Source organism: Herpailurus yagouaroundi, unplaced genomic scaffold (assembly GCF_014898765.1).
Source record: "Herpailurus yagouaroundi ecotype Mexico unplaced genomic scaffold, PumYag 77, whole genome shotgun sequence".
NCBI lineage: Eukaryota > Metazoa > Chordata > Mammalia > Carnivora > Felidae > Herpailurus > Herpailurus yagouaroundi.
In genome coordinates, this window is record NW_024412388.1 from 11948098 (window position 1) to 11954097 (window position 6000).

At 40.1% G+C, this 6000-nt stretch overlaps 1 protein-coding gene across 1 annotated transcript in view; it reads right to left on the reverse strand.

Moving 5' to 3' along the window:
• The window catches only part of FBXO42 (F-box protein 42), a 94454-nt gene that overhangs the window by 48178 nt on the left and 40276 nt on the right, over positions 1-6000 (reverse strand). The window lies entirely within an intron of this gene.

The following is a 6000-nucleotide window of genomic DNA, read 5'->3' on the forward strand; positions in this document are numbered from 1 at the left end:
AAAATACCAAATACTAGGCAACATTTGTATTAGAAAACATCAAAACAGATCTAGGGAGTAAGAAACCAGAAATAATATATATGCCCATCAACAATGTTACAGATAAATTGTGGTCCATTCACACAATGGAACTTCTGCAAGACACCCACACAGGTAACTCTCAAACACAACACTGAACCAAAGACAGAAGAGTGAATACTACATGGCCACGCTTATATCAGATTCAAAACCAGGTAAAATTAATTCATGCTCTTCAAAGTGAGTGCCGCAGGGGTGCTGGTGAAGTTGTTTCCTGATTGGGTAATGTTATACGGATATGTTCACCAAGATGAGCACTTAATGTTTAATGCACTTCTCTAAAGTTTATCAAAATAAGCCATTATCAAGTTACCTCTTGTGAAGGTATTTAAAAAAATCATTATGATTGAGTTTTAATTTCTCTATTCCCTAAATTTTCTAGAAAGAGCACAACATGTTGAAATATACATGCAGAGGCAGGCAACTCACTCACACCATTCCCATGATGTTTCATGCACAGCCTGGGGTAAAAAACAGTAAAATGAAGGGAGTAGGGTGATTTATGTAAGAAGTGTGTCACAGGTTATATTATCCAGGAAGCAAATGCTAAAAAAACAAAATTCGGAATGAAAAAATGTTTCATGGGGAGAAGTTTTGTGAGTAGAAAAAAGAAGGAAGCAGGACTGGGTGGGGGGAGCAGAGTGTGATGCAGATTTGACAACACTTGGAACAAGGCGGCCATTTAGAAGGCTCCAGAATGCAGCATATCTGTCATTGCTCTGCTCAGCCACTGGCTGGGGGGCTGCTCCAAAGCTGAGGCTGACCCTGAAGAGACTAACCGCTTTCTTCAGTTACACTCCTTACAGATGGGCAGGAAGTCTTTTCTTGAAAGGACATCTGAGTTTGTTTTCTTATTTTCTAATACACCTATTCCCCTTGACCACACATACCTACCCAGACCATTCACTATGCCATTCACCTTACAAATTTCCAGCATTGCCTCTAGCACTGATGTAAAGAACAAAAAATAATGGGAAGAGAAGAGTGATTCTGAAATACACTTGGGGTTTTGAGAAAGATTTGAAATGTTCCAGGGGCACCTGGCTGGCTCAGTCAGCAGGGCATGCTACACTTGATCTCAGGGTTGTGAGTTCGAGCCCCACGTTGGTTACAGAGATTACTTAAAAAAATAAAAAACTTTTTTATTATAATTTTTTAAAAAGAGAGATAGGGCAGGGGAGGGGGCGGGGGGGGAGGGGGAGAGAGAGAGAGAGAGAGAGAGAGAGAGAATCTTAAGCAGGCGTGGAGCCTGTTGTGGGGCTCGATCTCATGACCCAGGACTATGACCTGAGCTAAGATCAACAGACGTACACTCAACTAACTGAGCTGCCCAGGCACGCACCCCCAATAAAATCTTTAAAAAACAAAACAAAACAAAACAAAACAAAACGAACAAAGATCTGAAATGTTCCCAAAGGTGAGGGGGACAAGGAAAGCAAAGAAGGGAAGCTTCCCACCTCACCTTGCCACTCCTATAAATCATACAGGAAATCGCGTACATCTTAAGAACTGGAAGGATGATCACATTAAGGAAAATGAAAACATGAATCAAGTCATGAAACTGCTTCCAAGAAACTCATCTATCAAATTAGCTCATGATAAGACAATGCATCCTGGCAGAGTGGCTGCTGGAGTCCTGCTGATGGTGAAGGACTGGTGGCGAGCTATACACATAGTGGGGCAGCCGAAATCCCCCCCCTCCCCCGTTGGGGCAGCAGCAGAGGAAGGTGGTGGCAATGTCTTCCACTCCCCTGCAGCAGGGAAGAAGTGTTTACTGTAGGTTTACTGTAACCATAGCACATAAAGGATCCTAGATAGTTGCTCCCCACTTTGGGTGAGCGGTTCTTCCACATGCTTAACTTGCTAGAGGAGGTCTTTCCATTTCCAGGTCCAACACCTACCCGAAAGAGTACAGTTTGGGGTACAATATAAAACAAAAATTAAAAATTTTTTCTGGGGGATAAAAAAGGTACCTTTTACTACTGGAAAAAAATTACTTCCCGTATTCCCTCTTTTTCTCCCCTCTACAAGTTATCATTTCTCACCTCTCACTGGCTATCTTCCCTAATTTATTGACTTTCTCATATTTTTAACTCCCACTCGGCTCTGGAATTCACCAAGGAAAAGAGTCCAAAGAAACAGATTCCTTAAGTTTGGCTGCATCTTTCACATTTGAATTAAACATAGGATCTCAAATATAGTTGTTCTTTACTCAACAACTCGACAGACTGTGAGATTAGGGTCTGCTTCAGAACAAACTGAATCAATGAAGACTGAAAAAGGTTATTTGTATAATACTATTTTTCCCCCAAGCAAAATAAATTTGTTTGGCTCAATAAAACAACTTCTTACTCCCTTTAGTAAGCCTACATAAAGGGATGCAAACTTTTGTAATGCCCAGTTTTAAGTAACTCTCACCATTCAACCATTTTACTGTCCACAAAAGCACCAAACCCGATGCTCCTGGGGGCATGTTTGCGAACTTGGCCTTGAGCACAAATGCCAGTGAGAACACACAGGGATGGGCTCAGATGTAATTCCTTGTAATTACACTTCCAGCACCAATTTGCACGGTCCCTCATTTTCACTTCCATGATTAGGTAATGAAATCATCACTCACATTCCCACAGGATATGGAGGCATTTTGAAACAGTTTTTTTCATGCCAAAAGAAGCCCTATAAAACATTTCACATGCAATTGTTGTTAACTCACCGAATGTGGTTTTCATGAAGTATTTATTATTTTTTAGGATTTTATTTTCAAAGTAATCTCTACACCCAGTGTGGGACTTGAACTCAAGACTTGCATGCTCTACAGACTGAGACAGCCAGGTGCCACGGTTTTCATGGAGTCTTTATTTATTTATTTATTTTTTAAAGATATATATATATATTTTTAAGTAATCTCTAGACCCAACATAGGGCTCAAACCAACTCCGAGATCATGAAGTCTTTAAAAAAAAATCTTCCATACCCTTCACGTTTGTGTGAAGCCTTCTTAGTTTCCCCAAGTTTTGGGGACAAACATCAAACGAAGTCGGTTTACTGGAATCTGAGCTTCTTGAGGGCAGAGACCATTTGCCTGGCCATCTTGTCTCGCTAGCACTAGACAATCAAATTCGCACAAGGACTCACAACACCCTTGTGCTGACTTCCTGTTATTTTATAATCGAATACATCGTCAGTACATCCAGGAGTAGCAGACCCTACCCTTACATGTTACGGGCTGCTGTCAAGGTATTTTATTGGTCAGAATGGACATCTCTCTCTGGTCCCTTGAATTTTGGCCTTTTAAGGTGTATACTGGCCTGTGAGTCTGCTGCCGGACTCCTGAGCCAGACCCAATGACCCTTGGCTAGGTCAAGATGGGTGGTACTAGAGAAACCATTTATTTGGCCCAGTAGTATCACTACTATACTATACTATACTATACTATGCTATACTATACTATACTATATACAGTATACTACCAGACCACATCCAACTGAATACAAATCACTTTCAAAAATCCAAATGCCCTGGGGCACCTGGCAGGCTCAGGCAGTAGAGCATGTGACTCTTGATGGCAGGGTCAAGCCCCGCATTGGGTGTAGAGTTTATTTACCAAAAAAAAAAAAAAAAAAAAGATCCAAATACCTTGCCCTTCTGAAGTATAAACTAAGGTTAAGATTCTGAGATGGAGAGTCTGCCTATATAATGCTGTGTGATCCAGGGTAAGTCACACAGAACAACGTGGGAAAACCCTCTTTACCCGTAAGTAATGAAAATTCCCTACCAATATGAAGATTCTATAATGGTAGCAGATATCAACAAACTACTCTGAACTCCTTGGAGGGAAGTGATTAACTTGGAAAGAGTTAAAATCAATTCACAGAAATTCAGGATGGGAACAAAACTACTTCGTTATCCATGTAAAAGTTATTATCAGATCCTAGTACAATATTTGATTAACTATGCCTTGGTTTCTGTACATTAGACATCTGACAATCCTTTTGGAGTAAACATGTCTTTATGGAAATCAAAATACACTTCACCTACCTAAAAGGAACCTGAAGATTTAAAATGCAATCAAGATTGGGGCCCTTGGGTGGCTCAATCCAGCACTGACAGACCGGAGCCTGCTTGAGATTCTCTCCTTCTCTGCCTCTCCCCGTCGTGTGCATGCTCTCTATCTCTCGCTCTCTCTCTCTCTCTCTCACTCTCTCAAAAACAAACAAACATTTAAAATGCAATCGAGATTATTCTTCACAATTTCAAAAAGCTTTTCAAAAATTCAATAAGGGAACTTCTTACTGACAGTAAAATAAAGCACTGAGACTTAACTGAAAATCATGTGGCTGAATTGAATGGAAAAGCACTCCAGTCATCCCTCAACATGAGGGCTTCTGAGGCTTCTGGATATCGATATGAACTCATGAAGTTACCCACCTTAGCAGTACTAGCATGAACTAAAAGGTATTAAATTCTACTCTTGAAAATATAAAATACTGTTAAGTGAAGATTTATAGAACACCACAAAATGATTCAATCTAAGATAACAAGGCCTTCTTATTAATAACATACATTATCATTGTACTAAGTCAAATGAAAGAGTTATAGAAAATGGGAAAATGGGGAGGGTGCCTGGGTGGCTCAGTTGGTTAAGTGTCCAACTTCTGATTTCGGCTTACATTATGATCTCACGATTTGTGAGACCCGCATTGGGCTCTGCACTGACAGCATGGAGCCTGCTTGGGATTCTGTCTCCCTCTCTCTCTGTCCCTCCCCTGCTTGCTCTCTCAAAACTAACCAAAAAAAAAAAAAAAAGTTAAAAAAAAAAAAAGAAAATGGGAAAATAAAAATTTATACCTTCATGCGTTCAACAAATATCAATGAGACATTTGCTATACATGAAAATACTGTGTGGGGTGCCTCGTGGTTCAGTCGGATAAGCATCTGACTCTTGATTTCGGCTCAGGTCATTATCTCATGACTCATGAGTTCAAGCCCCCAGTCGGCTCAGCGCTGACAGCATGGAGCCTGCTATCTCTCCCTCCCTCTCTCTACCCCCCACCTCTGTACAAGCACTCTCTCCCTCTCTCACAAAATAAATAAACTTAAAAAATAAAAGAAGAAAATACTGTGCTTACATCCCATGAGAATTTAAAAAAAAAAAAGAGAGAGAGAGAGAGATGCCACTCTTTCCTCTCAAGGGGATTAACATGGTAAGAACTAAAGGCACCTAAATAAAGAAGAGCAACACAGGACAGACCTGTGGTATGAAACAAGAAGCTTTAGCAGTTCAGGTAAGGAGGAGATGGCTTCCAACTAGTCTGAGCAGGAAATTACACAAAGGCAAGCATTTCAACTTTGAAGAATAGGCAGGATTTCGGAGAATGAAATGGGGGAAGGTGGAGGGATAAAGATCTTCAAATTACTATCTCTTGAAATGATATGCTTTGCTACTTTCCACAACTACCTTTAGGACAAAGGTAAAAACTATCTCCTACTTGATGGGTGTTTTACCACTTGTACACACTACTTACTATTTTATCCACATTAACAGAAGCTCATAATCTGGAAACTCCTTAGTTCCTGACAGTCAATGTTGTGACAAAGTCTAGAAATAGAACAATTCGGCATAACGACTGCTGCTTTTAGCAAACTGTGAGCTATTTTGACAAGCAAATTCAGAGAGCTGTTTCTGTAAAGCACTCCAAACCTAAAAGAGATATCAGGTGCAGTAATTTTTTTAAGTGGCTAACTCATCAATGTGTTATCTAATGAAGACTCTCTTCAATGAAATAGAGAAATGAAGTATTTTGCCAAACTACCTACTTAGTATACTTCTATTCTTCACAATGGTTGATATTAAATGAAAGCACTTTATGACAGAAATGGACCAGTTCTCAGGGAGTTCTCCATATTCATATGTAGAAGCTA